The 11993-nt window shown below is 43.6% G+C and overlaps 1 protein-coding gene across 4 annotated transcripts in view; it reads left to right on the top strand.

The window, feature by feature from the left end:
* Positions 1–3: 3 nt before the first annotated feature.
* Positions 4–11993, top strand: part of BCL9L (BCL9 like) — a 170723-nt gene continuing 158733 nt past the window's right edge. For all 4 annotated transcript variants that reach the window (XM_075122192.1, XM_075122191.1, XM_075122190.1 and 1 more), the window contains exons 1-3: positions 4–356; positions 7140–7250; positions 7970–8631. The gene's annotated coding sequence lies outside the window, so the exon portion shown is untranslated. The remainder of the gene's footprint in view (positions 357–7139; positions 7251–7969; positions 8632–11993) is intronic.

Here is an 11993-nt window from a genome sequence, read left to right as displayed (position 1 = left end):
AGCACGCGCGCCCACCCCATCGTCTGGTTCCCGCCCACACAGCGTCACCGGACGCCGGTCCCCACCGACTCCTTACGCAGGCCCACGGCCCGGCCGGGCGTCGACCTTCCCGCCTCAGGGGCTGCGCTGAGGCTTGGAGCGTGAGGCCGGCTTCCAGGCTGGGTGCCAGGATGGGAGTGTGTGAGGGAAATCCCACAAGTTACCACTCATAGAGTCAGGGAGTCTCTGGTCAGTTAATGGAGGCTGAGCTCACATGGAATTTCACCCAGGAATTCCCGCCTCCAGCCTATACAAATTGTGCTTGAACTAGAACATATTTTTAAAGAGACATCAGCCTTGATCCACCACATCTCTTGGTAAGTTGATTCCTGAGATCTTCTCCCTCCTCTGCTTGTGGCCTTGGTCAGATCACTTCTTTCTGCACTGCACTGTAGAATGGATAATGCTGTTCCCCTACCGCTCATGGAGGTTGGGAGGCTTCATTCAGTGATGTGACTAAAGCCTCATCTGCACACAGAAGTTGGCTGCGTAGATTTAAACTGATTTACTCACATCAGTCCAAAGCCTGAGGTGGACCCTCCTAACCTCGTATAAGAGTGGCGTATTTTGGATTAGTTCAAACCTAGTCTAGTTGACTGAAGCTAACCCGAAATACGTCTGGTAAAATGAATCCACGTAGCCTTTTGCAGTAGTTTAACTAAACTGGTCCACAAATCACACCTTTAGTTAAACCAGTGCCACTTTCTCATGCAGGCATTTTTGAAACTCTTGGACAGAAGGCACTACAGAGGGGCAAAGCATTATTTTATTTATTCATTTCCACCAAATGTGCTCTCAGCACTTGCACACGCTTTATTAGTTTACTAGAAAACACAAAGAAAAAAATATTTTCCATTTTAAATGACTTGCTTCTCTATAGCTTATTTTTCTCAGTGTGGTTTGACTGCGCAGCACTATTGTATTCATTGCTCTTGTTTGTAGTGTTTTCCTACCCTTTGTAAAGCAAAGTGGTTTATATTTCAGGCCCAGATCCTGGAAATTATCCTGCATGAAAGGACACTGGTACCCACACAGAGCCCTGTTGAAGTTATTGGGGCTCTGCATGGTGTAACCTGCAGGATCGTGGCCTTAGTCAGGAAATCAATATAAGACAGCATTCCTGAGATCTTAAGTAAAATTTTCAAACATGCATAAGTGACATAGGCACATAGGAGCCTAAGTCCCATTGACCTGAAAGTCAGTTTTAAAAATTGGACATAGGCCGAGACTACAGCAGAAAAGTTTTGTTAGTATAGCTACACTGGCCAAATCCTCCTAGGGTAGATGCAGGTTATACCACCAGAAAAGTGCTTTTGCTGGTATAACTTACATTAATTAGGTGAGCAAATTAAGGCCTTGTCTACACTATAAAAGGATTGCCAGTATAGTTACATCAGTACAGTTCGTTATACCAGCAAACCCTCCTAGTTTACACACAGCTTATACCAGTTTCCCAATCAATATAAGCTATACCAGGGTTCAAAAACGAACCAGATAACTTCGGAGGATAGGTCCATCAATGGCTATTAGCCAGGATGGTCAGGGATGCAACCCCATGCTCTGTGTGTCCCTGGACTCTGAATGCAAGAAGCTGGGAGTGGATGACGGGGGACGGATTACTTGATGATTGCCTGTTCTGTTCATTCCCTCTGAAGCACCTGGCATTGACAGGATACTGGTCTACATGGACCATTGGTCTGACCCAGTATAGCTGTTCTGACACTGGCAAAAGCATTGTTTTCTGATAAAAGTGCATCTTCTCTAGGGTTTATATTGGCATAGATATGTCAGTAAAAAAATCACACCGCTAACTGATATCACTTTGTCAGGAAAAGTTACCTAAGCTGTACTGGCAAAAGCACTTTTTTGCTGGTATACCAATGTCTACACAAGGGACAAGTCTATACTACAAACTTTTGCCAACATAGCTGTGTTGGTTAAGGGTGTGATGAGGTGTGGTCTACAGCTGACATAGTTGTGCCAACAAAAGCCGCTAGTGAAGATGCTTTTTCTGGTATAGCTTATTTTGGGATGCGGGGGAGGGACAATGAAGAGGTGGCTGACATGGCTATACCAACAAAAGCACAGTTTTTCCAGTAAAAACTAGCTGGAATTTTCAGTGGATCAAGAAGTTGGGGAAAAAAAATTATTTCAGGTCTAACAATACGTTTAATTTTGGGGTATTCCCCCCCCCCCTTTTTTTTTTTAAAATAAAAGCAAAGGAAATTACATTTGGAACAAAGGGCTAGATTCACAAGTGGACTTCCATTCACAAAACCCCAGAAGAAAAGGTAATGGTGGTGGTGTACTATTTATATCCAATGGGTAAGCTACTCACCTGGATAGGAGAGACCCAAGTTTGATTCTCTGGGCTGAGCAAGGACTTAAACCTAGGTCTTTTCCCATTCCAGGTGAGCGTCCTAACCACAAGGCTTTTGAGTACTGGGGAAGGGGGACCTCTAATTTTCTCCTGTTGAAGCTGTTCCACTTTGTATTAAATATTCATTGAGCCAGAGAGAGAAAAGGCAGGAGAATGACTCTAGCCTCCTGGCAAGGGCACTCACAGGGTATGATTGAGGGACACTGGTTCCAGTCCCTGCTTCAGTGAATATTTAATTATTTATACAAGGTGGAATGGGTTCAGTAAGGGAGATTGAGAGAACCTCTGCCCTAGAATAGCTCTTGGGGACTAGGTCACCTCCCTTTCCCTGAGAGGGGGGAGACCTCGGTTCAAGTCTCTGCTCCAGCACACTGATTCAAAGAGAGATATCCTGCATCACTAGTTGAATGCCCTGATCACTGGGCTAATGTGTATGCGGGCCACTATAATAGTTTTGTGACTGTCACCTAAATGTTGGAGTTAGGTGTCCAAGTCCCCTTGTGAATCTAGTGCAAAAAACCAATATTTCATTGTGAAAATGTCAAGATGAACCATTTTGACATGGGGGGAGAGGAAGAATCTTTTTTTTTTTTTTACCAAAACAATTAGCCAAAATCAACACAAATTTGCAAAATGTTTTGATCTTCCTGAATCTGCATTCTTTGCGGAAAAACGTTTTGGCCAAAAGATGTTACCCATGTCTAATCACATCTCTTCACACCCCTGAGCAATGTAGCTATGCTGGCTTAACCTGTCATGTAGAATTGGAGTATGTCCACTCTACAGCCGCAACAGCAGCACAGTTATGTGGCTGCAGTTGTGCTGCTAAGGCGTAGGTGCTTTCTACATCAACAGAAGGGATTCTTCTGTCACTGTAGGTAATCCACTTCTCCAAGAGGCAGTAGCTAGCCTCTGTACCAGGAGTTAGGTTGACCTGTGGTTGTCAGGGTGCAAAATTTTTTACAGTCCTGAGCAACATAGCTAACTTGACGTAAGTTTTAGGTGTAAATAGGCCCTTGCCTTAGTCATTGAGATCCAGATCCTCTGAGATAGTTAGGCACATAACTCCCATTGAATTTGATGGAAGTTAGGCATCTAAATACCTTTGAGGGCTGGGCCCTAGGCATTATTGACATTTTTAACCTTTATCTTTAACTGTCTTAAAAGGAATTTCTCCATGTTCAGTAGCATTTTGATCAGTGCTGATGTTTAGCTTTTTCTCTCCAAAATACAACACATAGAACAGCCACAATTTTCACATGTGGCTGCAAAGTATATTGTAATATTCTCTATGGGTGCTGCTTTGTATAAAATAATGTTATTGATTAAAATAAATAAATAAATAAGGTCTTGATCCTGCACACACTGAAGTAGTTGAGTAAATTTACATGTGAGTAGTCTCAGTTAATTTATGGAGAGTGACTACTCATCTGTGTAAAGTTACTTACATACTTAAGTACTTGCAGGCTTGGGACCTAAGGCCTGGTCTACACTAGGAAATTAGGCTGGTATAATAGGTTGCTCAGCGCTGTGAAAAATCCACACACCTGAGCAATGCAGTTATAGCAACCTAGCCCCCCAGTGTAGATAGCACAAAGTTGATGGGGGGAGTTCTGTCAACCAAGCTACTGCTTCTCAGGGAGATGGTTTATCTTCACCAACAGGAGAACCCCTCCTACCCACATAGGCAGCATCTTCACTGAGGCGGTGCAGTTGTAGTGGCTTATATGTAGACAAGTCTCACAACCAGTCTGTGACGTAGGTAAGTAGTTTCCTGGACCCGATTCTCAAAGGCCTAATTTCTGGAAATTAGGCACCTAAATACCTTTGAGGATCTGGGCTAGAGAGCTTGTATATTTGCTACATAGTTACTTACATCTGCCAAGTAGAGGTTTACATATATTAATAAATGTGGAGGCTTAATTAATTTGATACTTCTGATGAAGTGAGCTGTAGCTCACGAAAGCTCATGCTCAAATAAATTGGTTAGTCTCTAAGGTGCCACAAGTCCTCCTTTTCTTTTTGCGAATACAGACTAACACGGCTGTTCCTCTGAAACCTTTGATACTTCTGTAACTCTTTGAAATCTCTGGGTGAGACACTATAGTCAACAATACAATGCTATCTTTCTCTATTAATTCCTTTCACATATCTTTATAATTTCTAGATCAGCAAAAAAGGGAACATGTCTAATCTGAGGGGTTCTCAGCCTTGGAAAAAATGGGAATCCCTGCTGTAAGCAGTCATTTTTCAAAGTAACTTTAACAAGCCTGCTAATTGGTATTTAAAGGTGCCAATGAGAGGGGAGTCAATCGCTGCCTTACTAGCTACTTTCCCATATAAAAAGGATCAAAATGATGATGATCGATGGAGAGAATTCAGGATAACAGCTTTCCTTTGTCTGTAGTCATGTGCTCTTTATTTTTTAAAAGCTGTTGATTTTATTTGTTCCCTTGATGAAAAATGTATTTAAACTTCAAAAACAAAAAGGCTTGGGAAAACCTTCATTTAAAAAGTGGCCTTGAGAATTGGAATATGGCTCAGGAACTTGAACTGGCTACTACCACTGATCAAGTTGATGAAGGTAGGAAACAAATGCTCAGCATCTCATTTATGTAAATATAGTTTGCATTTTTTTATATGATGTTTCTTATACTCAAAGAATAAGATAACTAGCTATTGTTACTTCAGGGACTATTCAAGCCAGTAAATATAGCTGTTACATGAATCAAGAGTAGTTCTGGACTTCCTCATTAGAACCTGTCATATGAGATGCTGAGCATCTGTGAATTATTGGGGATCATGGATGCAGTTTGTTTTCTTCACTTGCCTGGAGTAATCTACAAAAGTTTAATTAAAAAAAAAAAAGTTGCTAGAAATAAAGTTATTTGAATGAATTTAATGTTAATTGTAATTAAGTTAACTTATTTTAAGGAAGATCATTAATACTATAGCTTAGGTTTTTTTATTAGCATTTTGTAAAATCTCTTATGTTGTCTCATGACTCTCTTCATATTTATCTATAAATAACTATAAACCTTCCTATGCAACTTGTGCAGGAAAATCAATAAGGAGACTGGTTACCCTATCTTTATTATCCCATTTGTACAGAGATATGGGTAACCAAGCAACATACAGCCTGTAGAGGAAATATAACTTTACATGCTTCCAGGTAGCAACAAATTTTATTCCTTGAACTTGGATGAATAAGAAAAGAAAATACTTAACAGGACAACAATCTTCTAAATCTGTTAGCTAACTGAAGTTCCTACAGACAGAGGAGAAAACCTCAGGACTAAATATTATTACCACAGGAGCCAGGACTTTCCAGTCCTTTCTCAACACTCAGTGATTTGCTGTATCGCCTTGGGCAGATCATTTCAACTGTCATGTGCCTCTGTTTCCCCACTGTGAAGCAGAGATGATATTTAATTTTCACAACCCATATGAAAGACATCTAATGATTGTACAGAATTTTTATGATTAAAATAACATAAGCAGTAAGCTACAAAATCCTTTTTCTAGAATTAATCTTCTCTGAACAGAAACTCTACTGCAGCCTTAACTATGGAGTAGCTCCTGCTCCTCCGTAAAACGGACACACACAGCTGAAGTCTAGTCTGTTATCTATCACTGTAACAATGACCTTTAGAACACAGCTTAACTTCACTAGACTTTGGGAATCTCTACCAGTTGCACTGCTATGGATATAGCTCCTTTTGTAGGAGCATTAGCGTAGATATGGCATAAGCAGCTGCTGGCACTTTACCACCATGTATTGTATAGGCCTCCTTGCAGCAGGATTAGACAACAAGACACTGGTGTGGGGTTTTGTTTTGTTTTGGTTTATTTGGGCGGATGTATGGGTGGTTTGTTTTTTTGGATTTTAAACATTTTATTCCAGCATGTGTCTAAACAGGTGTTTCCACCATTGCTCCTAATAGTGGAGCTGTTGCCCAAAAGTCTGGTGTAAGCATTTTTCATAAGCTTCTTTTCCATTTTGCTCACATGCACCCCCTGAAAAAATACCTGCTAATCTGATGGCCTATCTTAATATGACTTTGTCTTGTGAGGTAAAAGGCTTTTCAGTATCTAAGCTTGGTTAGCTCCCTCCTGTCTAACCCAGGAGTGGCCAACTTGTGGCTCCAGAGCCACGTGCGGCTCTTCAGAAGTTAATATGTGGCTCCTTGTTTAGGCACCGACCCCTGAGCTGGAGCTACGGGCACCAACCTTCCAATGTGCCGGGGGTGCTCCCTGCTCAACCCCTGGCTCTGCCACAGGCCCTTCCCTCCCCCTCCCTCTCCCTCTCCCCTGAGCCTGCAGTACCCACTCTCCTGCACCACCACCACCCCCCCCTGCCCCGCATGCCATCGGGAGGGAGGGGGAGGCGCTGATCAGTGGGGCTGCCGGTGGGCTGGAGGTGCTGGGAGTGGGGGCGGGGGGTGCTGATGAGGGTGCTGCTGACCTATTACTGTGGCTCTTTGGCAATGTACATTGTTAAAATCTGGCTCCTTTTCAGGCTCAGGTTGTCCACGCCTGGTCTAACCAGTGGCAACCTAGAATTCTCTGTCAGAATTGGTAGGCTGACTCCAGGTGGTGCTTCAGCAGAGCTAGTGAGGCTAAGGTATCAGGCAGGTGCAAGTTTGATTGATAGGTGTGATATGTTCTTAATTTTAGGGGCTTTTTTTGGTTTGTTTTTTTGTCTTTGCCTGTGGACCAGGTACGGAAAAGGATCTCGGCGAATACTTTCTACATGAGCCGTACAAGCATCGTTGGAGCAACTCTGTCACAAGAGAAGCAGTCCAGCCCCCTCTAGCCAAGGAGCAAGATGGCAAGTGATGACTATGGGTTGTGTAGAGTAGGAATATTGGCAGGGTTTCCTACACAGCATGGCTCATGTGGTTGGGTTGGCAATGTTAATGAGGGTGGGCAGGGTAGAAGGATACTGTGGAGTCATGCACTAGCTAGTGCACTGATGCTCAGACTGAGGCTTGGGAGCTGCAAGTGTCTCTTTAATGTGTCTCTTGGAGCTCTTTGCAGCACGTGATCTTAAAACACTGATTTAATTATTAACCAATCACGATGCTTTTACTGTTAACCAGTTATAGAATTCTTGGTCATTTTGCTGTGAGAAAATCTACTATAATTAAAAATAGTAAATAAAACAATGAATTCACACTACTGTGGCTCTTTTCGGTTATGCTGATTGCTCATTTGGGTCCTGAACCACTGAAATCTGAGTATCACAGAGCTAGTGCATATGTACACCATGCTTCCTAGTGCACGGGGAATGTCAGATTTGATTAAGTGTGTGACAGTTGCCTTCTGGTGGCGACACCCTGTTGAGTCAAAGTCCCAGTACTCTAGCTCACAGGGAGTCTCCTCTAGTTCGTGATAGGACTGTAGTTTTGGATTTGGAGATACTGTTGCCTAATGAGCGGTCCAAAGGAGCTAAGCAGCTTACAAAGGGGAGGAGGGGGGAACCCCACACAACTAACTTCAACAAAAGCACAGCTTCGCTGGAGTGATCAGTCATCTTTGTTTCCACAGAATCTGATGTGCAGCCACACTTGTGGATGTGGGTGAACCCCAACCTGGTTTGCTCCATAACAGGATACCCCAATAAGGGAATCCCAGGAAAACCAGTGCATTCAGTAGCTCCTGCACCCAAGGCGGCTGTTAGAAAACCTACTTCAGTAAAACCAAGGCCCCAAGTAGCTGCTGCCCTACAGACTTCCTCTGGACAATGTGTTTCAGTGTCCCCAGTAACTGCTGCACCCAAGGTCTCCGCTAGAAAATATAGTTCAGTAAAGGCAGTGACCCTCGTCACTGCCCTGGAGACTTCTCCTGTTGCCTCTGTTTCCAAGCCCCCATTGGCTGCTGCTGTGATCCTGCAGGCTTCCACAGTCAAGAAAGTTCCCAGAAAACTAGTGTTCCCTGTATTATTGGCAACTGTTGCACCCAAGGCTTCTACTCCAGTAAAACCAGTACCTCCAGTAGCTGCTGCACACAAGGCTTCCAATAGAAAACATGCTTCAGTAAAGACAGTGCCCCCAGTAGCTGACACCATGCAGATTTGCACACACACACCGGAAAAAAACATGTCCCTGGAAGCTGCAGCACTTGAGGACTCCTATCAGAAACCAGTCTTAATTGACTCCAAGCAACTCTGTCCCAAGGAGGAGATGCTACTGTGCTCCAGCAAAGCAAAGGTATGTTACATGGGCTTCATGTGCACTGAACTTCCAGAACTGTGTGGTCTACTGTTATTTTGGAGGCTGCTGGCTCCTGATCTTCTCACTAGCAGCAGCATCAGAGGAGCTAGTGGTAGTGCATCTGTGCAATTGAGAGGGAGCAAACAATAGGAGACCAAGCTCCTGCAGTAAGACTCTCCTGCTCTTAAAGGTCAGTCTTATTCCAGTGTTGCAGCAGGCTGTCTTAACTTATTTGTGTCACTGTAGGTGCAGCTGCAGAGAATCACAGAGTTATTGAGTGAGGAGGAGATCTCTTCTACTTGTAACTATTTCTGAAACTTGTCAGAGTGCTGAGAACAGAAGATAGGTGCTCTCTTCTGTGGTGCGGGTGTATCAATAGATAAAGGTGCAAATGGAACTCAGGCACTAGTCATTGTGATCAAAGCCCCAGCCAGCCCTCTACCTGGGAATTGAAGGAGTATGCCAAGAACTGTACAAAGCTCCTAACTCACTGGTCTCCTATCTCATAGACCTAGGGCTTGCTATAGTGAACTCATCCTTTGGGTTTAGTTTGAGTCTGACAGCCCCCTGCTCTAACAAAACTAGCTAGCAGTGCAAGTACCCTTTTTGGAGGGGAAGAGGTCTAGAGAGGAAATTCTTTCCTGATCCCCATAGCAATCTTATCTCCTGAAACAGGTTTTGGTTACATCTTTCTCATGATATTTGAAAGGCACTTACTGACCTTATAGGGCCCAGAGTTGGATGGATGGTGAAGTGTGGGCAAGAAATCAGGGAGGGCTCTGCACTTCCTGCAGCTTTCAGAAGGGAGAGGGTAAATGACTGGTAGACTCAGATTCTGATACTTTATCCCAAGCTTGGAAGGTGTACATGTTTTTGACCTCCACCATTTCATTACTGAGGAATCTCAAATTTAAATGATCATGTGGAAACTGAGGGAAGGGGAGGGACATGTGAGGAACCTTCTGTTAGTAGTTCAAGGGACACAAGCAGCCAATATCTCTCCCTGTACTGTAGCTGCAGGGTGACATCACTGATCAACTGCAGGTGTCTATGGTTGGTGAGCTCCTGCCAGCCAACAAGCAGTGTCCAGCTGTCAGTCAGAACAAAGCATCAGCAACGTACAGTCAGAGCATTTATTTTTGTTATCTTATCCTTCAACTTGCAGCCAGGGTACAGCCATTAGATTCTTGGCCAAAGGGCTGCATTGGAAACTTGCCTTGTCTTCACTGGCCTCTTCTCCTCTTGCGCCCCCACCCCCATATCCCATTAAAACTTTCCATTTGCTAACATAAGTGCAGATGCTAGAGTTGCAGCTCTAGTGTGCCCCACCTTACAGGGAAACTAACCAGCTTGGTGTCTTTATATTCTTGATACTTCCATTCTGGCTATGATGGACAATAAAACCTGATCTTCTTGGGTTCAGTCTCACCACAAAACTACCCACTCTTCCTCTTACTTTTGCAGCACTGAGATTGATATGACCTGTGACTCCCACAGCCCCAGTGACCTGGATGACTTGACACCTGCCCTTCATCTCTTCTTTTGGCTAAATGATGCTGACTTCAAAATGACCTTTGCCAGCAAGAGGCTACTGAAGATGGGCTTTGTGTGGAAAGCAACCCAACCTTCTTCTCACTCTCATATGGAGAACAAGTCAAATGCCACTTGAGTGCAGCCATATTATGCCCCCGTTTCCACAGAAATTCTGGGCTCCTGCTGACTTCAATGGGTGTGGGTGGTGCTTGACACCTGTTTCAGACTGTGTTTGAGGGCAGGTCTGAATAGTTTTGTTAAATCTGTGCCAATTTAGTTAAAAGGGTTCAATACCCTATTCATTTTGACCTAGCTTGCAGTAGTAAAACTTCTAAATTGTGCTGTCCACACTAGGGTGTTGAACTGATCTAACCTGTTTCTTTTTTCCCTGCAACGTGATCTAGTTAAATTGGTGCCAAAACTGATGTAGACAAGCCCCAGGTAGTCCTTCTACCTGTCCTCTCTTAGGGAGGAAAGCTGCCACTGTGCTGGCTGGCACTACAAGTAGGGATCCCCTTGTTAGGGATCAAATAAAGCTACTTTTTTTTTTAAAGTCACTTTAGACTAAAGCTTAAGTCTGTATCAGCAATGAGCTTGCCAGGCATCTATTAAAACTTCAGTTTCCTTTTAATGCTGTATTTCTAATTCTTTAAGCGATCCTTTCTGTAGCCTCTGTTCTTGTATCCCGCTCTGGCTCCTTCCAACCAAACTCAAAGTGCTTTTGTTACAAATGTCAAGTCTTCCACCTCTGGCATAAGAACAGAGTCACCTCTGTGCCTTATCTGTAAGCTGGAGTAAAAGTAACTTGTCTGACATCATGTATTATGTCTGTGGCAGAGCTAGAAATAGAACCCAAGTGTCCAGATATTTAGTCCGTGCTTAGCCAACAGGTCCTTGCTCTCCCTCTTGAAGGGTAGTTGCTTGTGAGGTTGTCAGGCACTAGATCCAATTTAGGCCTGCAGTTTCATGAATAGCTAAACAAATCAAACCTCTAGCATCAGCAAAAATGGTCACTGCCAAGGACATGAAATCCCCACCCCAGGTAAAGCATTGTACAGCTACCAGCTGCATGATCAGAATAGGGGAGTTAGGATATAGGAATAGATGGTATATTGGTTTATTTTATAGTAAATTCTAAATTTTTCCTAGTGGAAAGAGGATCAACCTCTACCTACTGGCACTCAGAGTAACATTAGCCACTTTCTGCTAAGCAAGCATTTTTGTGAGAGAAGGGTGCTAAAGGAAGGGAAGAGCTTTTCAACAAATCCTCCCCTCTGACTTCTGCTCTTCCTCTTGCATGGATCTTTGCTGACTACTCTTAATCAGGAATATGTGCAACAGCTCCCGCTGCATCTGACTGGGGTAGAAACCACCCCTCCTGTAGAGACTGCTTGCTAAGTTTGCCCGCAACTCTTGTGCAGATTTAAGAGGCAAAACATTACTTTTGAATGGGCTTTCAAGGTCCTGCTGTACTAGAGCATTGGTCAAGCTCATTCTTATGGCTCAGTCAACTGAAAAATCAGCTTGAGCACTCTCCCTTGTGGTATGGGTGTGATTTGCTCATGTTCCTCTCTTTTTGTGAGGTCTGCCTGACTGTTGAAACAGTCACTTGTTTATGTAACAGCCAGTTTCAGCTGTACCAGTAAACTTCTTGCTTGCAAGACTACAGTAGGGAATAAGAGGGGCCTATCCTAGACTAACAACAGTTCACCTTTGCTGTCACGTGCTCACTGGGGACTGAAAGCATGATCCTCTCTAGGGACTGGCAGTTAAGTGCTCACTAGACTCCTAAAAGATGAGTGGTGGCAGTGGGAGAACAGAAATCA

The sequence above is a fragment of the Caretta caretta genome, chromosome 22 (assembly GCF_965140235.1).
Source record: "Caretta caretta isolate rCarCar2 chromosome 22, rCarCar1.hap1, whole genome shotgun sequence".
NCBI lineage: Eukaryota > Metazoa > Chordata > Testudines > Cheloniidae > Caretta > Caretta caretta.
The sequence above is the reverse complement of the archived record's forward strand: the minus strand, read 5'-3'. Positions and strand labels throughout refer to the sequence as shown.